The sequence below is a fragment of the Anolis sagrei genome, chromosome 1 (assembly GCF_037176765.1).
Source record: "Anolis sagrei isolate rAnoSag1 chromosome 1, rAnoSag1.mat, whole genome shotgun sequence".
Classification (NCBI taxonomy): domain Eukaryota; kingdom Metazoa; phylum Chordata; class Lepidosauria; order Squamata; family Dactyloidae; genus Anolis; species Anolis sagrei.
The window spans coordinates 119774021-119798243 of record NC_090021.1 but is presented as its reverse complement, the minus strand read 5'-3'; the positions used below and the strand labels follow the sequence as shown (position 1 = coordinate 119798243).

At 39.5% G+C, this 24223-nt stretch overlaps 1 protein-coding gene and 1 pseudogene across 16 annotated transcripts in view; both read right to left on the bottom strand.

Moving 5' to 3' along the window:
* MYT1L (myelin transcription factor 1 like) overlaps positions 1-24223 on the bottom strand; it is a 367019-nt gene that overhangs the window by 279172 nt on the left and 63624 nt on the right. For 13 of the 16 annotated variants that reach the window (XM_060752740.2, XM_060752741.2, XM_067468157.1 and 10 more), the window contains one exon: positions 9288-9327. The exons of 1 other annotated variant lie outside the window; for it this stretch is intronic. The gene's annotated coding sequence lies outside the window, so the exon portion shown is untranslated. Of the gene's footprint in view, positions 1-8357; positions 8505-9287; positions 9328-24223 lie in introns of all 16 variants that reach the window. 2 more of the 16 variants (XM_067468161.1, XM_067468160.1) reach the window with 1 other exon arrangement.
* LOC137095814 (uncharacterized) lies at positions 693-22900 on the bottom strand (annotated as a pseudogene).

The window sequence follows — 24223 nt, the reverse complement described above, 5'->3', positions numbered from 1 at the left end:
AATATCTTGTTTCCATAGGGATACTTTACGCCCACTCTATTTTACTCAGCTCAACATTTTCCATAATCTGTGCTTCCCTTATCTATGATTAAAATACATGATCTTCCAAGTGCAGAAATCAAGCAAGAGGAACTGTGAATAATTTTTTTCTCATTTTTCACTGCCAACAGGAAGATAAATCAGGTTCTTCAGAGGAAGTGCAATCACTCCATTTGTGCTACATTTGATTTTGTGAAACAAATGGGAATATAGTACACCACAGCTCTGGAAAGACCCTGAATCAGTAGAGATGTTTTTATTAAGATGATTGCAAAATCCGAGATCCTGACATGCACCAGCACCTAAGAAACCAGATTGCTCAAGGAGATAGAAAGCAGGTTTTTCCAAGAGCTCAAGTGTGTTTAAAGCATCATACTCTACTGAATCTCATATTATTTTCCCCTTTTTGTTGGTTTTATTTAATAATATAGATCCGTTTTAAAAACATTCATAAATCTGCAATAATAAAATTAAAGCAATATATAACAATCCAAAAAATGTGGATGCTCTGAATCTTACATTCTTAGTTTGAAGCCACAGTTTCTTTCCCTTTCATCTTAACTTTATCACCCTCAAACACTTTTACCTCCATGTAATTCTTTCCTCTTCTTTATCCTTTTCCCCTTCCACTTCTATACTATTTTCAAAAATATTTATAGTTGCTCTCTTTTATACTCACTCCTTAATTCAGTCTCCTCTTCCCCTTCTTCTTCCCCTTCTTCCTCCTTATGTTTGTCCCACAAATTCGCAGGGTCCGCTTGTTTGCTTCTTGTTCTCCACTTGTTCCTATAGCTTGCATCTCTCATTATGAATCTTGTTTCAGCCACGTCGCGTTTCAAACGGTTGAGCAAACGCATTTTAGGTCTGCCGCGTGATCTGGCACCTGCAACTTCCATATTCAGCACAGTTTTAGCCACTGAACCCTCCTCACTTTGTTGTACATGTCCAAACCATCTCAGGCAGGATTCCTTCATCTTCTCGGCGATAGGAGCAACTCTGAAGTTGGACAGCACTGTATCATTTGGAACCCTGTCCTTCAGGGTTACACCATGACTATTTGAGCATCTGCATTTCTATAGTTTGCAGAGTTTGCTCGACGATTTTAGTGGTCGGACAGCACTCGGTGGGGTATAGAGCAACCAGTCTCACCACTGTCCTGTAGATTTTTGATTTTAGGCAGATTGGGATCTTCTTTTCACACATTATGCCTGTCATTGCTCTCCACTTCATCCAGGCAGCATCCGATGGTACTTTGAGCTGAGGTATTTAGAGCTAATAACTTTGTTGCGATCAATGCCATTGATATTGATGGAGCCATCCTCTAGCATTGGTCCCCTGGATTCCATGTATTCAGTTATTGAGATGTTGAGCTGTAGTTCAAAATGTTGCAGATGATTTTTCCACACTTGCACTTGAGTCTGCAACTCTACCCACAACTTGGGGGGTAACATAGCTTTGTCAGCATACAGTAGCATCCAAGGATGCGGTTTCCGTATGTGATTGTGTCCATGCATAGTATGAACAGCAACGGTGACCGAGCTGATATGTGATGGACTCAGACTCGAACAGGAAAGGGCTCACTGATTCCTGACACACACCTTATCGTACTTGTCAGATTCACATTCAGAATCTTAATCCATCATATGTACTCTTCTGGTACTCTTTGTGATCTCTAATCCATCCATATAAGATCATGTGGTACCCATTCAAATGCCTGCTCTTCCACTTCTATCCCTGATTTCCCCTCACTTCCTATTTTGGCATTTCCTACATATATCATCTTTCTCTCAATTCCCTATTTTTGTGTGAAGCAAAGACTGGCCCTGAAAACGAATCCAGAAATCCCAGACTGCAAATTTGTATTCATCACTATCTGTGCAACTTTGTCCTTCCAGATGTTTTTGGGTTGGGGAAGCAATCCATCATGATCAAATAGGTTACTCAGGACTTACAGGAGTTATAAGTCAAAAGCACCCTGGGAGCTGCTTATTCCTAACTTAGATGGAAAGCAGCCTGAAGTGTTTAGAACAGAATGCAACAAGAACAACAAACACCCAGAATTCCTTCTCTCATTAATGTCTGAGATCTAATGTCTCTTTTATTACTACCTCCTACAGATATCCAGATGTTTCACCATTAGGAAACTTCACCCATTTAGTGCATCTTGGAAGAAGGTTATATAGTTTTAACTCTTTTTGTTACAGTACAATTGTTTTGCTGTTACTTCTTGTAATTTATGTGAATCCTCCCTTGGGTCATGTACTGGGGAAAAGGTGGGTATAAATTAAATTGCTGTACCTTAACACCATCAAAGCAACCTTTCTGATTAAACGAACTTATTCCTAAGTAGTTTTAAGACCAGATTACAAAATGAGAATGCCTTTTAATGCTCTTCTCAGTGCTCTCTGAACAAGAGCCAAAAAGAAGGTGTATTCTTATAATGTATTGGGAACAGGAACTCTTTGCATGCTACTTACAGTAGGCATTATTTTGTATTAAGGAAGAAAGACTCCTGTAAACAGATGTGAAAGATAGCTCTCAAATCCTCAATGTACTGAAGGTAACATATGACTACAAACATATGAATACTAATTCTCTCTTTGTGTGTGTCTGTTTACATACACTGATTGGTCATATAATTCCTTTGTTCTCCATATCCAATTGCTCTGTTGCCTCCAGTCTGCAATATAGCTAATTTCAAATCACCAAGATAAGATTCTCCTTTTCAACTTCCCATAAATGAACATATGCGTATGTAATTAGCAAGATTCATCATAGGCGATCACTCATGGCTGAGTATGATTGTCTCCCAAGTGTAGAGCCTTGGTGGTGGGTCTGCAAATGACTGTGAAGACCCTTTTTGGATCTGCATGGAACATGGATCGCAGTGAACATACATTTCCAAATGGAAGGCGGTCCCAACAAAGAAGGAACATGTCAAGAGGACAGCTTGACATGTCTTCCTCTAGACAGATTCCTTCCTGCCACCCTCTATTGTGCCTCTTCATAGAACTGTTGGCAACAGTTGGCCTCCAGTTGAGGGACAGGACTTCCAAGTTCTCTGTGTTTATACTATATTTTTAAGGTTAGATTTAAGCCCATCTTTACATTTCTTTTGCTGTCCACCGACATTCTGTTTTCTGTTCTTGAGCTGGGAAATGGTGATTCGGACAACATGGCCAAAGAGCTAGTTCAATAGCAGGAGTACATTTGGGCTACAGAAATACTATCTTCTCTATAGCAAGAAGCCCCCTTGTAGATTGTATAAAAGGCATTGTTACCAGGAGCCTAGGCTGGAAAAGCTGTTTTTCTACTACAAAAATGTTGTTTCTGTATCCATTTTGTGTCTAAAATGTAGGGATGTGAAGAATATTTGCAAAAATTCTCATTCTTCGGGGTTTATTCATAGCACCATAATGCAAGCAGAGTTCTGTGGTCTTATGTGAAAAACATCTCTGTTCCTGCCTCTTCCCTGTTCTCAGTATCATCCTTCCCACTCAACTGTAACTCTCAACTTTGTTTTCACCATGTCTATTGCAGGCTTTAAATGCGTTTTAAAACAGTTTTTAAACATAAAATAGAACAGACAACACTTTATTTTTTGATCTATTTTTCCCACTGCACATTTAAGATGAAACATTTACAAAATTATGTCAAATTACTCAGGTCATCTTTTCAAACTTCATGCCTGGGTTTTGTGATGAACCCAGCAGAAGGCACAAATCTTTTGTCCATGAACTAATATAGAAGTCTCTACTAGTTTGCATCCTAAAGCTTGTTTGCTCCACATAATCTACCTACTGTATTTCATTCCATTGCCTTCCATCATCATGACATGTACTGCCATTATACTTTTATCCCATGACCAGCATAATAATTTCACAGACACACTTTTTTTTTGTCGTGTCAGGAGCGACTTGGGAAACTGCAAGTCGCTTCTGGTGTGAGAGAATTGGCTGTCTGCAAGGACGTTGCTCAGGGGACGCCCGGATGATTTGATGTTTTTATCATCCTTGTGGGAGGCTTCTCTCATGTCCCCGTATGAGGAGCTGGAGCTGATAGAGGGAGCTCATCCACCTCTCCCCACATTCGAACCTGTGACCTGTTGGTCTTCAGTCCTGCCAGCACAGGGGTTTAACCCACTGCGCCACCGGGGGCTCCACAGACACACAATGAAAAAGGTTAAGACTATAAAGTCTATTGGAGATTCTTTGGCCAATATATCAACCTTAAAACAAAATGAAACAGCACTTGAAAAAAAGCAAGTCCTTTGGTCATAAAAATACCTACACGCTTCAGGAGGATATTATTTTAAAATGCTGAATCATTACAATATTTTCCTCAATATAACAATAATAGTGTAGCTGTAGACATTCATGTTTCACAGTGAAACTTTCAACTTCCATAATTCTAGAAGTAACAAATCCCCAAAGTAATCAGGGGCATGATTAATGGAAACATGATCATTACACAAGGGACTGGACGGAAGGATCCAATTGTTATTTTCAACTACATGTCCATATAACTCAGACAAAACACTTTGCATCACCGGTGCTTTTCTGTGGATGCTATTCATTGTGACTCATCAATTGCTAATCAAGCAATGACATACTAGGTGATGTGAATGCATGTGTGGACTGCCTTTTAAATATTACTAGCTCATTAAGAAGACTTGCCATGAATATTTATGGCTAATTCATCATGAACATCACTCTGCCCTCACCTATCCTGAAACTTGATTTGCTGTCTTTTGACTGCTCTCCTATAGTTTCTGTTATTTATATATCAGCTGATAGAACTTTCTACTCCAGCAAGACTTCATCATTAATTATTCAATCAGGCACCCCACACATTTGGCCACATATTCAGTGAGGAATTGAGACTCCCAAGGATCAAAGAGGCATCCAGATATAGAAAGTGGATTAGATCTTCTTAGAATTATAATATCTGTTTCTTTTAAAAATATTCTACAACATTTACATTTTATTCACAGGAGACAATTGCATGCACATAAGATTTGTTTGTTCACCAAAAGCCAGTTGCAAAGCTCAACTAGGCATACACTTCCACATGTGAAGTGTTGCTCATAGTCCACTCTTAAAACCAGTAAAACATCACAGTAGTGAACACACAATTCTCCCTCTTAATTTCTGTGAACTCAAAAAGGTTTCAAGTGATGGAAAAGTGACCTACCACTCACTCCAAAAAAAACTACAGTATATCAGAAGCTTCAAATACACATGTTTTTCTGAGGCAAGGTATGCTTTACTACGCTGCCTACTTTGAAAGGTAGAAACTGTCTTTCTCCATGGAAATACAAATCCACCATCCCAAGAGGTAACATATAAGTATGAAATTATGAAGACATTAGGCAAGACAAAAAATAGTAAGCCTGGCACGGTTCTAGCAAGGTATGTGATTTGATGGTGCCACCTAACACCAAATTATTTCTTCATAGAAGGGAAAGTGGGAGTTCAACTGCTAAGACATCACAGATTATATATTGAAAAAATCAACTGCCATTCAGTAACAGGATCTCTTGGACAAAGAGGAGTACTAATGGACCTGTCTTCTCATACTACTGATTTATTCACACACAGGGCAGTTCACTAATGATAAAATGAAGTCATCCAATGGCAGCCAAATGGCATGGTGCAGAGGGATAGAAACTAGTGGTTGTACTTGAGCCCCAACAAAAGCACTATTTCCAGCAAACCATTTCATATTAGTAACACTTTCCACCACAGTCAGCATTAATTGAGATTTTTTATTAGCTAGACTGAAATAGAAGTGCCAATGAGTACATGTCCATATTTTGGAGTCACACAGCAATTTGTCTAACCTGACAAGAAGCACAACAGGCAAATCAGAAGAAATTTGCTCATAGCAAGAACAGCCACAACATCTGCTGATTTATGTCAGGATTTAATCACATTAAACAGATCTAGTGTCATGCACTACAAGAAAACTTAAAGAGCACAAAAATATCTGAAAGCTTTAGAGAAATTCAAATCTCTTCGCTGGACAATAATTTTTAAAAATGGAGCAGGAGCCTCACTTGATGGGTTTGTATACCTATGTGATGTTATGACTGCTACCAAACTCCACATTCTCGGGACAGAGAATGTGGAGTTTGGCAATTTTATAGTAACTGTTTGGATAGATTTACTTTTTGTAAAGATTCAGAAGAGCTGGTAAATTTCATGCAGACTGATATCCAAGTGGGAAAATCACAGTTAAAGATTGGATCACATCTTATATATTAAAACCAACATAGAAGGCATTTACAGCAAATTTGCACTATGTTTGAGGGAATTTCTGTAAAAACATTATCACTACATGAGTCCTTGTGTGTGCTGGAAGATGTGGATGAGTTGGCCTTGCAATCTCCAAAAACGTTCATGTTTCTCAAGAACATTGTATGAAGACAGGGCTTTCGGGAGCCACAAAACTACTTTCAAAATATGTCTACATAATTTTTTTTCCATGCCAGCAATTAATTACTGCACCCATTGTTGTTTCTATACAATTTTACCACTCCCATTTTCCTTTTGTCCTGCAGATAAACATTAATGGTATTTTACAGCCAATTAGGTTTGATGACATCTTTATTCATTCTGGAGCACTACAGCTACAAGAACACCTTATGAATGAAACAGACTCACTTTCATGCCACTGCAAAGTGCTCCAGGGAATTAAAAAAACACATCTTGCATCACAACTTGAGTATCTATCTTAATTTTAAACGATGGAGTTGCTTAAATTAACATGCACTATTGGAACACCTGGTTACAGAAACCAAAATTACATGGAATCAAAAGTGTTATAATTCTATTAGCAATACCTTGCTTTTTAAAGAATGAACTCACAAAAAAGGATTAAAAAGGCTAGTAAGGCAAACAAAACTTCATTTTAGTTAATCAGCACAATCTGAATTGAGCTTCTCTTGGACTTGGTGATCTAATGAGATTACTTTTCTTATAAATTAATAATTCTGCTATTAGTTCCTAAAACAATAAGTACATAGGGTCACATTTTCTGTGTGATGTCTGGAAGGTAGCACATAGAATTTATTTCAAGTAAAGAAACCTTCATGAAAACAACTGTAGCATAAACTAACCCAAAAACTTCATTCCAGAATGCTGAACAAACTCCTGCGGGCACACAGGTCAACCATTCTACGCTCTCTGACTATGCTTTCTTAATCTTGGACCTCTTCACACAGCCCATGGGTCTCTGTCATTTTGTCAACAGTTACCGGCCAAAGGGAAGACGCACAGGATGCCTCGGGGCACCCTACATGCCCTCCCTCCTTCCTCTATCATATGGTGGGTTGCCCCATCAACCTTTCCCCCAAGGGAAGGAAAAACACTTTCCTTTCCGTCATGGAGGAGGAAGAGTCTTCCAACACTTCTCCTCCACTTCAGGAAGAATGTGGGCAGAGCCAAGCCAGTGTCATCTGATGATGCTTGGCAGGTCCCATCAACAAGTGGAAGAAGTTGGCAACTGCTAAAGGTTGGTGGAGCTACATTAGCTTCTAACAAAACTGTGAGGAATGCACCATTTTTGCTCATCACACCTTGAAATTTAGGGGATTTTATAGCACTTGAACAATGTTCAGTAGCTCTCTCCAAAATCCCTTCAGCATATGATTTTGTTGTGTTTGGGCTTTTAAAATACTACTTGTTCAAGGCCGGGCTGGACTTTTTTTTCAGTCCAGTTTGTTAGATCACCAGTGTCAGAGGGCAGATCCAGACAGCCCTTTAGCCTGGGAACAATCACGTTTCAAAAATGTGAATATTCCCAGGTTCTAATCCACACACACACACACACCATCAAGAAAACTTGTGTTTTCTGCCCCTCCCCCCCCCCCCCGCGCCCCAAGAAAAGCCATAAAATTGTGAAGAACTTACCAGGCTACCATAAGGCCCCGGAGCACAATTCCTGGAATGTACCAAGTATACAAAAGGAGGCCAGGAGGGAGCAATTCCCCCCCCCCTCTTGTTTTCTCACATGTAATGGTACATTCTAGGAAGTGTGCTCCAAGGCTTAATAGAGACCCAGTAAGTTATTTTATTTTTAAAGAGTTTTGAGGGGGAATGGGGACCGAGCCCTCTCAGTTTTCTGGGCTGATTCTGCCCAGAAAAATGTGAGAGGGCATCTGGACTGACCTCTTAAAAGTCCAGGACTTCTGAGGAGGCAGTCTAAACAGAGGTCATGGTGGGTCCTTTCAAGAAGGCACAGATCTAACGTACTATCAAAATATCTCAGCACAAATCAGGGTTTTTATGCTTTGTGTCAAATGCAGTCGCATTTACCTGTGGCGTTGTCTGGAAGCCCCGGGTAAATATATGGGAGGGTGCTCTCTGGGTACTGATTGCTCTCTGTTTACTGCTTGCTAGACCATCTCTCATGGAATATTCCAGGACCCAATCTCAGAGGACCAGCTGTCTCAATGCTAATGGCTAAAGAGTAACAAAAGAGAAAATAAGCAGCTAACCAAAATCTTTAAAGCTGCTTTGAGTCCCCTTTGGGGAGATAAAATAGGGTATAAATTATTATTATTATTATTATTATTATTATTATTATTATTTAAAGATGAGGATGCCTAAAATGTCCATTATCAACTCTCTCCTGAGACTTCAGAAGATATTGTTACACAATTTCTAGCTAAACAATATTAGGAGGCAAAGTTCCCAGAGGCCCAAATGGCCAGTAAATCCTCACAATTCATTCAGGTATTGGCACTTTTGGAAAAGATAAAAAATGGTGGGAGGGGGATTCTGGGGACACTTTAGGGGTCTCAAATTTGGCCTTGTGGGCCTGCATGCAATCATCCTTTCCTCAAACTTGAACTTGAATGTGTTTCCTGTATTGCCCAGAACAATACGCTATAAGAATTGCAGGTATCTTTAGAATGTGGACATGCAAATACTTGAGTCATAACAGGGACATGAGAGAGGGAAAAGACATTTTTTGAAAAAATGAGGCAAATCTATTTTGTGAAAAATGAAATGTCTCATTTCTTGTACCACACTCACTACTGTTCTTATTCACTCGCTTTCAAATTTCAAATCTTCCCTTTTCACTTTTGTAGAATTGATGCCTACTGAATATGTTACATCAATAACTGAACCCTCTGCCTAGCTCTATTGCAGAGTGTGGAAATATTTTGAAACCTGTTGCATTTAACCCTTCCATATAAAAATAAAAGCTATATCTTATGTTGTTCTGTAATGAAAGCCTACCTCGGTGTCACGAAGTGATACTGCTGCCAGGAATGGTTCTCTGTAAAGAGAAGAGAAAAGCAACTAAGAAGAATTTCACAGATGTCTTTATAAAGAAATGAATAATTACATGGAATCACAAGACCACTAAAATATGTTTGCAAATATATATATGTTGTATATTTCAGTAGCCCTTTGAACCTAATTCAGAGCACTCTAAATGCATCCAGTTTTGTACATTCGATAAGCACCTGATTAAACTCCTAGAGAGTGTGTTCAGGTCGATTATGTTTCTGAATTCCTTTCTACAAGTGCCTCTTCAGCTCATATAGGCACTGAGATTATTAGCCACCTGCAGCTTTTTAGAAAAAGTAGGTTTACAAGCATGTACCTAACGGCTAACTCACTGTATGTTGAACACAAAACTTTCTCGACTTTATGATGACTGCATAGCTGTGAGGATGCAGGGAAAGTTATTGTTAGAACAGGGATGGGAAATGTTAACTGCCACCAAATCAACTTTGACTTATCACAAACTCCTGAATGAGAAACCTCAAAGTGATCCAATCATCAACAGCCCTCCTAAGGCCAGGCAGACTCAGGGCTGTGGCTTCCTTGGCCCCTTCTACACTGCCATATAATCTAAATTCACATGATTTGCTTTGAACAGAATTATATGAATCTACAATGCCATATATTCCAGTTTAAAGCAGATAATCTGGATTTTATATGGCAATGTAGAAGGGGCCTTAGGCGTACTCTGCTTAGGGATCAATTTATTTGTCTTTTTAATACTTCTCCAGCACAACATTTCAAATGATTCAAATTTCTTCCAATCGATTTTCTTCAATGTCCAGCTTTCACAACCCCACATAGAAATTAGAAATATAATGGCACGGGCAATCCTCAAATTATTATTTGATGAGATATCTTTAAATTTCAGAACCTTGTATAGTTTCTTCATAGCTGTATCCAAGTCCTAGACCCCTTCTATACTGCCATATAATCCAAATTATCAAACCAGATAATCCAGTTTATCATATTTGAACTGGATTATATAAGTGTACACTGCCATATGATCCAGTTCAAAGCAGACAATCTGGATTTTATATGGCAGTGTAGAAGGGGCCACAGTCTACTCCTGCTTTAAGTATATGTTCAGTGTACATTGTGATACAATGTAGACTTGTCTGACTCCCTTGCCAATTGGAAAGCACTCGATTTCTCCATATTTTATCCTGATGGTAACCTCTTGTCCTGAGTACAGGTTACGCATCAGGACAAGTAGATGTTGTGATGTGTGTAGTTCTTTAAAAGCAATCCATGGTTTTTGAGACCTACACCAGCAGTTCTCAAAAAATTTCTGCTGCAGAGCCATTTTTGAAGCAAAAATTTATTGTGGAGTCCCAATGCATTGCATTGCATTGCATTGCATTGCATTGTATATATCAAGCATGGGCAAACTTTTTGACCAACATAAACTTAACAATATTTCAGTGGAAGACCCCATGGGCCATCCAATCCAACCATGCAGGAAAAGCACAATCAAAGCGCCCCAACAGATTGCCATGCAGCCATTGTAATACAACCAATAGTAATAGGAGAAACCCCAGGGACCATGCAGGCCAACCCACTTCTGCCATGCACAAAGTACCCCCTGAGAGGTAGGAGGGAAATAGCATTTTGGAAAGAAGGAAGACAAGGGCAAAAGGATCTGCGCAGTAAGGAATGTGAAAAGGGGCTTCTGGGGTGAGGGAAACTAGGGGGAAAGGCATGCGGAGGAGGGGGAGAAGCAGGAAAGAGAAGGGAAGGCTTGGAGGGGGGGAAACCAGGGAGCCCCTCAGAATGCTTCGCAGAGCCCTAAGGGCTCCATGGAGCACATTTTGAGAACCACTGATCTACACAAAAGAAAGGAGGAGCCGATTTTCTTTTGAAATTCTTTGGTGTCAAATGTATGTTCAGGGCAACATATGTCAATCTGCAACATGCCTCACCCTTGATTGTTTTTAATTGGGCTACATCTAATCACATCTGGCAAGCCATGTGGTTTCCATATCCATGCTAAAGCAGAAGTATGACCCAAACCATGGGAGCCCAAAACACTATTAACAACATTTGAAAACTTTTCTGTTCCCAGTTTGAAAGTGTTATTTCCTGTTTAATAGTTTGGTGTTTACTTTGAACATTGTTATACTTCAGAAACTTCATTTTTGTGGCTGTGGGTAGTACTATCATTTCCTTCAGTCTAGGCACTTAATTTGTAATTTTCTTTAATGAAAATATGCCACTTTTAACCTTTCAGTGCGCAGATTGCAACAAAGTTTTTGCAGTTTAACAAACTTATTCCATGTTTTATGATAAAACCAATTAGGAAATGACATTTATAACCCAGGAACAAAATCGTGTTACATAGTGCAATTAGTCATGTTATACTCTGGGCCTGTACTTTTTATCTATTTTAAAGAACATTCTAAGACAACTACAGCAAAGTTCAGGGGACATTTCTAGTCCCTACAGATTTACACGTTCACCAAAAACTGAAAATGCACGCTAGTCATGACTATCAGCTATTGTGTGTTATGAGGATCATGTGTAAATGAAGATTTTACCTGCTCTACGAACAGCGGCTTGTCATTTGGAGGAGGGGAAAATAAAATAAACATCTGAATGTATTTAGAAGTCTGGGTGCTTTGATTGTAGAGTCAATGAAAAAAATCCTCTAGAAACTTTATGAGGTCTGTATTGTGTACTCTCCCCACCACATCCAAAATTAAGTTTTATCCTCCTAACATTTTTATAAATACGTATGTTTCTTTATCTGGGTGATGGAAAGAATCTAGTTTTCTAGGAGTCTGGAACCAGAATACAGTCAAGCCCCAAGTTACAAACAAGATAGGTTCTGTGGGTTTGTTCTTAAGTTAAATTCATATGTACGTTGAAATGGGTACATTTTAAAGTATAACTAGTGTGTGTGTGTGTGTGTGTGCGTGTGCGTGTGCGTGTGCGTGTGCGTGTGTGCATTGGATAACATATGGAAGGGTTAACACCCCTGTGGTGTTTGTTTTGCTGTCCCTCACTTTCTGTCCCTTTGATAGCATAGAGTTTTTCTTTTGTGGCCTGTGCCCCTCTTTCTAAGATTTCATCTCACTTTCTGTCCCTGGGATAATTGGATTTTGAAACATTTGGCTTGTTGTGAAAACAAGGATTGGTGAGAAAGCTTCAGTGGAGACACCTTTTCCCCATGATAACTCTTCAGGGGTGAATTTTCCTTCCTAAAGGTGGATTTCTCTCACTTTCTGTTGTCTCACCCCCGTTCTTCACTTCAGTCAGATGTTTGTAACTCAGGGACTGCCTGTATAGGCGTCTTTCGCTCTGTGTCACTGGGCAGGTTGAGAGGAAGTAGCTATAATATCTAGTGACTGAAAGCACTAGAAGTCTCCTGGACATCCTTGGCCTTTTTGTTTGAATTGTTTCAGATTTCACCTGCATATTCCTCCTCTCACTTCCAACCATTTCCTGAGAGATCTCTAATTTTCTCTTTCAAAATGGCATTCCCCCAAGGATTTCAGATCCACATGGATGCTTCTTTATTATTCACAGACTTAAAGGGTTGTGCTTGTCTTGTCTGTGGACATGTTTTCCTTGCTCTCCATACTCCTTCCCTCCCATCCTTCCTTCTCCCCTTCCTCCTATGATATCCAGGCTACAGACTAAAGCTTCAGTGAGGGAAAACATGCCCCATTGCAAATGTCACTCAAAATTTCATCATGGGAAGGGGTGCCTCGGGAGTTGAAAGCTAGACAGTAGAAAAGATGTCCAGTAAACACTTCAATTTCCTTCTGGAAGATACAGGGTAAAATAAAAGCTGTGATTGTGGAAGTCTTCGGTTTATTCCAATGTTCCCCAACGTTTTCAGGGTGCTTTATGCGTAGATGATCCTTGAGGTCTTTTGGAGATGGGCTCATTTGGAGGGCTCTTGAAGAGTGATTTTACTCCTCACTTCCCTTTCTCCTGGTATGTCATTTTTACACACCAGGAGACCTTTAGCAGCAGTGCAATGGCAGCCTGGTAAATTATTTTCTCTTGGGGGGGGGGTATTAAGGGGCTTTGGGGAGGGGGTGTGGGTGTCTCCCTGTCCTCCCAGAAGGTTCTGGGAGGGCATCTAGATAACCACCTCCAAAAGTATAGGTTTTTCAAGCCAGTGTAGGGACAAAAGTCCACACTAACCCAGGTTTTAAAACCCGTGTTGGAGCGGAGTTTTTCCTGATTAGAACTGGCCTTGGTGAGAAGCAGGATGCCATTTAGGTTGCTGTTACCAACCCCATCTTTTCCTATGGTCCCTGGCCACAGGTCAAAGTCTCATCTGACTCTCACATTAAAATCACCCAGAAGGTTGATTTTGTCCTCCTTGGGTATCTCTGACCAGATGGTGTCCAGTTGACAGTAAAACTTTTCCTTGATGTCTTCATCAGCTTCTAGTGTTGGTGATTAGGCACTTATGATGGTTGCCTGTTGGGTTTTGGCAAGGTTATTTCGGAGAGTTGAAAACTGTTCATTAATACTGATGGGTGCTCCAGACAGATGCTTCACCAGGTTGTTTCTGATAGCAAAGCTGACTGCATTTATTCTTCATTCTTCTTCAGACAGTCCCTTCCAGGAGAAGGTGTAGCCTCCTTTTTCTTGCTTCTGCTATCCCTTTCCTGCTCTCCGGGTCCCTTGAAGTGCTGCTACATTAATGTGAAAGTGTTTCAGTTCCCTTGCAATAACAGTAGTCCTGCGTTCAGGGCATTCACGGTCTGTGTTGTCCAACATTGTCTGTACATTCCATGTTCCAAAGTTCATTATTCTTTTTTGGCCACAAGGTGGTGACCTCTCTGGATGAGGAAGTCCAGTCAGGGATAAGACAAGCAGACTATGTTTAGGGCACATTTTCTAACCCCCTCCCTATATGAGGTGAGCAGAGAGGATCCTAAACAGGGCTGCTCAGTTGTGGATACAGCTGCCAAACTACTCAATTATCTTGGACCTTGAGATTATTATTATTATTATTAAACTTTATTTGTACCCCGCTAGCATCTCCCGCAGGATTCGATGCGGCTTACACAGGCCGAGGCCTCAACAACAAAACATAACAATACAATCTAAGCAATTCAAACAATTAAAAACAAAATAAGGCAAAGTAAAACAACAGGCACAATACACTAAAACACAATAAAATTCGGCCGGGCCAAAGAATGGGTACAAAGATTAAAAGTGCTGATGTGACAGGAGGTGATAGAACAACTGAATCCATCTCTACTGCCCGTGTGCCAGTCTGTGCCTAGGGACTTCCAGATTTCACAGTCCTGCCCCTGTTGCCACTCGCTGATCACCATGGGAAGTTTGTTGATTTTGTGCGTGAGTTTGATTTATGTGTGGAGGTCAATGCACAGCTGATCAACACACAGTCTTCACAGAATGAGGGCCCCATCCAGTGGCATGAATTAACCCAACAATTGGTAGCTTCTCATCTGTTGTGCCATAGATCATCTTTGTTATAATCCCCTCAATGGACTGTCACCTTGTTGTGGTGAGGGGGCTTGTATATTCCAATGAACTTGTGGGTGAAACCATTTGAGTCATGTGCTTTCAGGAGGGGCCACAGGGGAGGATCCAGGCCAAGCATAATTTGAAGACCTCAACAGTGGAGCAGGCAGGGAATAACATGGTATGTTACAATGGCTGTGAAGGCAGAAGAACGTGACTGTATGCCTAGTTTAAAACATGTTGCCTTCATCTGGTTTTTCATAACCACACTTTGCCAGGCTGCCATTAAGATCCTCCTTGCATCCTCCTGGTGTGAAAAAATTACATGCCAGGATACCGGGGGGGGGGGGCGGGGGGGACGGGACACACTATTTTTCTCCTTGCCCCACCATTTCCTTGTGCATCATTTCTTTATACCAGGATACAAGGAGAACCTTAATGGTGTCCCAGTAGGTTTTTACAAATTTTAAGGGTTGTTTTGGGGGCAGCGAGGGGGGGGATTGGTACCCCAAAAGGTTTGAGATGACAAATGGGGAATCCCCACAAGCCCAATACCTCATTAGACCTGGGCCTTTCAAGAAAGCCCAGATCTAATGGGGTATTTAATTAATTCGGAATAACTGAGGTTATTCCAAATGAATTCATTTTTACTGGGGTTGTTGTTTAGATGTCCCCGGTAAAAACCCAGATAGGTCTCGGTTTTAAGGCCTGTCTGGATGGGCCCTAAGTCAGATGTTTGTAATTTGGGGATGGCGTGTACTGTCTATGTTCTTCTAAAAAACTACCTATGAGACTTGGCTCTATGGAACTCCCTGACACAATTTCTAATAAAATTCTCAGAATGAGTTCTCAATTGGAGAATGTTTCATTAGCTATGAAAGTTGTAACTCATACCTCCAAGATAACTATACAAAAACTTATAAATACCAAAATTGTTAGTTCCTATGGTGCAGGTGTATCATAAGCATAGAAAAAAACTTTCTAAAATAAAGTTTAAAGATTTATTAAGAGAATCATTGTTTTACTAAAGCATTATAAGGTATTCCCTTTGAGATGGTAGGATAAAGGTGCTTAAGTGTACAGTTCTTAGTTGGTCATAATTTTCCAATGTTCTATAAAATGGTTCTATAAAATGATCAGATAGGCCTTGAAAACAACTTTATCTCGAGGGACACCAGCACTGATTCATCTCATTCATATTTTCTTTACTCAAAATCAAAGGTTTCTTTTTATCTTACTGCTGTGATTAGAAGACTTCTTGTCATTTGTCTGTTCCTTAATCTATGTTTCAAGTACTATTATTGTTGCACATCATTCATAAGTGACATCAAAACACCTGAAATTGAAATACCATTGTTTAACTACCTTCCTACATAGCCTTCAACTGAATTATAAACTCTAGTCCTTCACATTCAAAATAGAACATTATTCACATACTTTCATAACTGAAGGTCCTTTTGAAATGAAATGGCTTTTTCATATTTTCTCTTAGGTAGACATGAAACAAACCGGCCAAACTAAAAGTTAAGAAGTAATGGCTGGATTAAGAGGAAAGACAAAACTAATTCTAAATACCGCATTTCCTCAAGATTAATGTGCCATCGAAAGTAATGTATACTTCAATTTTGAAGGTGCACATTACCAAAAAATGCATCTGATCTCAAATGTAATGTGCCCAACAACACAAGCGCAGTGCACCAGGGAGGCAGACAGCTGGATTGAAGCCATGTGAGAAGTCACACCCTCCATCAGGATGCCGGCAAAATCTTTAGCTTTCTCTGTCAAAGAATTCTGGTGCTTCACCAAACCACAACTCCCATGATTTCATAGCATTGAGCCAAAGATAGTCAGAATTATCCAGGTCACCATCACCTTCTCAATTTGCAATACTAACAATATTGTGTCAATGATACAAATTCTTTAAAAACCTCCAAAAATGTTGGCTTATGACCTGTGTCAGGCCCGTAGCCAGGATTTCGTTTCAGGGGGGGGGGGGCTAAAAAAAATTCAGGGGGGGTTTCGGGTTACTGCAAGCTCTGTATTGCCTGGCTGAGAGATGGAGCTACTGTCTTCCTAAAATTCAAGTTTAAAAAATTAATATTACATTTTACAAGAACCTGCCTATTTTGCAATGGCCGTTAGAAAAAGTTGTATAATCAAAGGTAAAAGAACACTTTAAAAATCCCAATTTAAATAATGTGAACAATTTGGTCACTTTTTATTGGCTCAGTTTATTCCTATCTTAGCTGAAGTTTCTGCTTTAATAAAATGGCTATAAGCTGTGCTTCCCTGCTATTTGTATTCAGGAAAATAAAACCTTTATTTTTCATTGAGCAGTTGTATGAAAAACAGTTTTTTGAATTAACATCTGAGCATCTTTTTAAAAAAGCAATCAGTTGCTGGCAAACATCTACTCTCACTACTTTTTGGTTACAGCAGTGGTGACCTATGATCTGAAAAGGATAGCGGTCTTTTTCCTAAGTTAGTTAGTCAATAGCTTACAGAAATTGGCTTTCACTTGCAAAAAACACAACCAGGTACAATCAGCCCAGAAGCTCTTTGATGCATTGTATTCAGTGATTTCCTTATTGTGGCTTAGGGGGCTTCCAGATGGTGTGGAAATGAGTTAAAATAACCGTTTTTGTGTAAGTTTCACTTCCCACCCCCAACCCAAACCCCGGGCTTTCCCTGGGAGGGGGGATGTGACATGCCATCCTGAGCCAAATCAGGATGGCATCAAGCAACCCCAAACTCCCCGATTTCACCCCTAAAATTTTACCCAAAAGGAGCAGACAGCCACAGAGGCTCTATGGAGATGCCTCCTGATGGAGGAAATGGTGTATCAGGAGTGGAGGGGGGAGGGGGGAGGGATTTCCGTCCTTACTCCTCCCATTGTCCATGTATGAAATGAATCAGATTATTGTAGGTCACACAGCCATAGAAGCTCTGTTTTTGTGTTTCTTCCAAGCATACATATCCATACCAACCAACAGCCTTTCTTGTTTTTCCATCATTGTACCACCCACCTGCACTCCCATTGCATAAATCCTCTGCCAAGTTCCCTCACCTAGGTTAATTAAAAGCTTTCTCAGTCCGTTTAGCCCATGACATTTAAAGCAAAGACATTTACTACACTCACTTCCTTTGGACGAAATTGTAAAACAGCTCTCCCCGGATTCTTCACAAAAGCTTCCAGGCAATCCTTTCTCACTCCCCACCTCTACCCACCTATTTACTTAAATTTTCCCAGCTCCAGTAAGGCATCATAGGAAAGAAGAACCATTCACTCATCGATTCTTCAATACAATTGCACTTTTGCATTTGCTAAATTGGTTTTACAATGCTTCCCTGTTATTATTGTTACTTACTCAAGGGAGTATGCACACAATTACACTTTTTGAAAATTCTCCTACGCTTCTATCCTTCTGTTGTATGAACTTCAGAAGCTAGCTCTGGAAAGGAAGCAATTTAGACAGAACAGCTTTGGTTTTAATTGGCCCCAAGTAGGGTAAAATCCCTAGTTTCACTTCCAGCTGCCAGATTGTGAATCAAGGGAAGCAACCAGGGCTCAGCCATTTTCCAGAGTTATAGTAACAACCATTTTATTTCTTACCCGCCTCTCCTCGCGGCTCAAGGCAGGTTACAACATCGTTAAAACACATAATCAAAACACATAATCATTTAGAAACACTCCGTAAAATACACATATTAAAACATATTTCCATAAAATATATATTAAAATACACAAAACAAAAAAATAGACATTGAATTGAAGTTATGGCTCCTTAACCTAGGCTCGCCTTCTTCCCTTCTGAAAAAAGTGTCCTGGGACTGGAAAGAAATCAATGAGTTTTCAAATACCATCACTGCTTCAGTTGTGGTAAGACAATAATAACAACAGGGGAAGTGTTTTCAAAAAGATTTAAGGTCCAGTGTAACCCTTAATAAGATTTCTGTAAAGAAAGATTAAGTTGAAAGGCTGAATTCACTAAGGCCCCTTCCACACAGCTGAATAAAATCCCACATTATCTGCTTTGAACTGGAATATATGACAGTGTGGACTCATATAACCCAGTTCAAAGCAGATGTTGTGGGATTTTCTGCCTTGATATTCCAGGTTATATGGCTGTGTGGAAGGGCCCTAAGAAACAAGTTAGCAGGAACAGACTCAACTCAAGATATTTTGGTGCTTGACAAAGTGATGCCTATTCTCCAATTTCACATACTGGTCAGACTAGCAGTTGACTTTTATTTTAATGATAATGAGTGGGTTACATCATTCACCATAACATACAGGACTCAGTAAACAAGTGGCATGCAGATCTCTTTTTGAATGATTTAACATTATTTTGTGATCCCCAGCCTCTTTCTTCCAGAGGCTGGCATGATCATATCACCTGCCTCTTATATTAAGCATCTTGAGTATAACCAGATGTTTTTTTAAGGTCCATATGCCTCCCGACAGCATATAGAACAGTTTACAACAAATAAAGGGAAGCCAAGCATTGCATGATTTGACTTCTCCTTGAACAGAACATTTCTAGTTTGTACCAGCTTTAAGGCAACATAATTACACTTAATTAAAGTGATTGATTAATAGCTAATAACACAAACCTTGATTAGCTGCATCACACTTGATCAAGAAAATAACTTATCACTTCACTTTTTATTTTTAGGAATATATACTTTATAGAACTATAATTTCAAGTAAAATGGTGTTCTAAAACCAGTAATATTTCTCTTTTTTCATTTTGCAAAATCATTAATAATTTTTTCAGCAGTGGTACAAAATTGGTTTGATATAGTAGTGACCATTTAGTAGGTATATTTGCTTCCCAATATTTCTGCAAGCTAGTGACCAGTTGAAAGGGATTTTTAAATTACAGGCGCTACACGTTTTCTTTGAAGATGTACATCTTGAGAACTTCCAATTCATAAATATTTCCTGAAGTATGAGGCATAAAGAAAAGTCCTGTAGAATCTAGCACAATAGAGAATATGTCTGTATTATAAATGTTTTCATCAAAATAATACTTTCTTCATCTGAAACATATTGTCAGGACTTATGAAATCTAAATTTAGCACTGTCACATAGGTCAGTTGACACAACATTTAAGACTAAATACCATGGGATTGTGTGGAGGAAGAGGTGAAGAGGTGAACAGATTTTAATGAGAGTCTGGGGTTTAATTAACAGGAACATCTGAGATCCACATACCTCCTGACCAAATCCCAGCTTCCTTGCACTTTGGCAGGCCGCATTGGAGCAGGAACTATGAATCAAATGCCTTGAATAGAACCTAAGATTAAAGCCTTTCTATGAAAGTGTGGCTGTAACAGCAGGTATTTCTAGTCTCTGAAACAGAAAAGGAATCTTGCAGGTACATACACACATGAACACACACGGCATGCTATGGAAGAGCTCATTCATCCTGGGAAACTGATTGAGAATGGAGCAACAAAGCCGACCTACAAAAATACAAATGTCTCTATGAATAAACAGGCCACATCTCAGTAGGAAACTTTAACAAAACATGTGGCTTCTTTAGTATGAGATGGTATGTGGTGTGTGTTGTAGATGCATCTACACTGTAGAATTAATGCAGTTTGACACCACTTTAACTGCCATGGCTCAATGCTATGGGATCCTGGGATTTGTAGTTTGGTGATCCACCAACATAATGACAAAGTAACCTAAAGACCTTGTAAAACTACAACTTCCCCGATTCCATAGCCTTGAGCCATGGCAGTTAAAGTAGCATCAAACTGCATTAATTACAACAGTGTAGATGGATCTTCAGTCGCTTCAGGATGTTGTTAAGAAAGACATTGTCTCCTTTCATACTCTGACATCATGATATTACAATATATCTTTTCTCTTCCCTCTGCTTTTAGATAAATAGTTGATATTTGACATGTCGATGATTAACATTCTCTCGATGTACTCTTGAACAAAAACCTTCAATAAAAATTATTATAAAAATATTACATATTATATTTAAAATATTATATTTGCAAGAAGTAATCTCACTGGCCTTTTAGTACAATGTTGTCCCTCTGAAGTTCATTTTCTTCTATTAATGAGCCACTTCTCAAATAATGCACCATGGTAGCCATAGGATTCCTCTCCCCAACAGCTCCAATTGGTGTAGCTTGTGAATAGGAATAATAAGAGCTCCAGTCTTCCAACATTTACAGGGCCACACTTCTCCCCCATGGGGAGGTAAAAATTAGATAGCAAGGAAAATGAAATGTGACGTTTGCAAAATTAGACTTATGGACCTTCTTCTTTTCAATCACATGTAGAGAAACCCTGGCTGATGACTGATGCAGGTATCGCTAATGGAGTCCCGCCTTTCAACAGGTATAGTAAACAATGAACAATGTTCAAGTCCAGAGAGACTCATTAAGACCACGATCAGAGAGGAGAAACATCTGCACCACAAGGAAACCCTAAAGATTTCAGAATCTTAAATTGAGGAAGATTTCGGATAACCCAAGGGCAGTATGTTGAACACTCCTGAGGAGTGTACAACACTATCCGCCTTGATATAATTGGTTGTTTTAATTAGTATTAAACCTATCTTATTGTGCAACAACACAAAAATACATAAGAAATTATCATAAATATGATAAAGAATTCTAGGTGTTATTACTGTGATCTTCTTTAGAGAGCTAAGTCAATAATTGTTTTATGAAATTAGTGTATAGTACACAAGTGTGGTGTTTGTTTCAAAAAGGTGCCAAATTTAAAAAAACAAAAAAAATCAGCAGCACCTTGTTATCTACGAGTGATCAAAACTATCAAAATATATCAAATCACCTTGGTGCAAGGCGTAGAAAATTGCATTTTGTAGCAAAAAAAATGCACAGATGAATTTGGTACCTTTTGGAAAAAAGTTCCGTAACTGTATCCCTAAATCTTTGTATATTATATTTACCAAAAGCAACAAATGAAGTGTGCCTGACTGTGCCCACACTGACTGTTAATAAACTTTGAAACAGCTCTGTTGATTTGCACTAGTAAAGTTTTGTTCAAAACACACTGCATGAAAATATTATGAATCTTGCTAAATTTTTAAATCTTAGCAACTTTGCACTTTCATACTCCTCAGAGGTTAAGGACAATATTACTCTGACATCAGAACAACTAGGGCAGAGATTCTCAACCTTTGGACCTACAGGTGTTTTGGACTTCAGCTCCCACAGTTCCTAACAGCTGGTAAACTGGCTGGGATTTCTGGGAGTTGAAGTCTAAACAAAACACCTGGAGGCCCAAAGGTTGAGAACTACTGCACTAGGGGAATAATGCTTTCAGTTGCCAATGTCCTCAGTCACGTGAAAATGGCAATTCTGATGCATTCAAAACAGAAAACATGACCATGTAGTTCTTCAAGATATTACTAGACTGCAAATGCCAGGATTCAAATAACCAATATTTCATTTCAGCATAATGATTGTAAGTATGATCATAGTCAATAGCAGATTCTACTTGAACCTTCATTGTATGGACAGCTTGCTTCCCATTGGAGGAGGTAGAAAGGGTCACATTGAGAAAGTACAAATCTCTATTTTCCAAAGCCAAATTACCAAAGGAAAGGCAGAACTCCTCTGCATGAAAGGGCATTGGAAAGCACAGCATCTCCCCTTCTGTGTATGCCACATATTTCAAGTGGAAAGGGAGTGCTGTGAGAGGCAGAAGGATGCAGGCTAATGATTATCTTATAATCCTCCACCTACATTGTTTCTCCTCAGTTACCATCAACCCTTACGTTTACTCTTCTACATTGGGTACCATGCTGGAAGAAAGGAGGCATTTTAGAGGAAAGTGCTTGTCAAGTACATCTATTTTCTCAGGAATTACACCTGAGTATTAGGTCACTTTGACTGATATTACATTCAGAATCTTAAACCATCTTTAGACTGAAGCCCAGATGAACAAAATTCAGCCAGCCTATGGGTACAGTTGAGCTTTTGGATGGAGGTACGGGCTGTGCAGTACTGTCCCAACTGGAGTCGGAGTCCTCTTGGCTGCAGTAGGTGCTGCTGGTAGTGCTGCTCCAAGTCATCTTGAAAGATGGGGTGGTCACTGCCTCGCCCTCGCTCATGCCCAACTTAGCCTCAGTGGGAGAGAAGGATTTGAGGTGGAGGAGAGGGAGAGGCTGAAGGAGAGCCACACAGGGGAAATCCCCTCCTCCTTTCAGCTGGGTGGCTAAAATGGCTGTCTTCATGTGGACCGCATCCTCAAAGGAACACAGAACTACCAGCCACGAAACACAAAAGCACTGCAACATGCACTCCCTTTTTCCCACTGCTGCTGCCGCTGGAATGTGGCAGTGCCTCCTTCCTTGAATCCGTCCCTCAGGCTTCTGGTCCCCTTCATGAAGACCAACCAGTGAAGCTAACTCCTATTTCTTATCACAGTCAGCTGCTTTTTTTCCAAGCCTTTCTAATAAAGCAATGAAATTGCAGACTGCCAGGAATTCTTGGTCACAGTGACATTTTTCAGTTCACAGCCTTCTTCAAGATGCTTCAATGACCAACTTGAATCACTTGTACAATTAATACCAAGGTGATGACTGTCAACCCAGTGGCACTGAAGCTCTCGCATTATCTGAATTTCCACCAAGTATTTATTTCTTCTGTTCTTGGTGGCTAAAATCAAACGTTGAGTCTATTGGAATTATTATATACTTAAAAATTCACAATGATGGATTGACAGGAACATAGCAACAAAATGCCAAACTACTAATGAAAATAACTGTATTAAGTCACATACTCTCAGCCTTAGAGGAAAGAAAAAGCAAACCCTCTCTGAATAAATTTTGCACATGCACACACACACACACCCCTGTGATGGGGTCACCATAACTTGGAAAATATTTGAAGGCATGCTACAACCAACAACTCCTCCCTCTCTAAGTTTTTTTTAACATTACTTGAAAACACCTGGAACATGCATTTTCAAAAAAGACCCAATTTTTAGCATATCATACATAGCTTTTAAAATGCAAAGCTTAAAGCAGATGTGCTCCTTATATATTCTAATATTGGCTGCATACTAGCTACCAAGACAGTGAGAATAGGGATTATACACTGAAAGATAGAACATTTCACAAATTCTTTTGAGAGAGGACATAGGTATTGCTATTATAAGATAAACCTGAAATTGAATTGACCCCATTTAGAGAAAAGCAGGCAATGACAATCATATACAGATATTGAAAAAGGCCTTGGTCTGTTAAAATTATCTTATATGCAGGTTATGTATGTTATGGCAAAATGAAGAAATGCATGGCTAGCCACTATACCTTATAATATGCCATAATAATTGGGTGAACTTTACAAAATCACACAGTGCAGGTTCCAAAAAAAATAATATCCACAGATGATGGTCCCTTTAAGTAAACGTTTCCATATCATACAAAGCA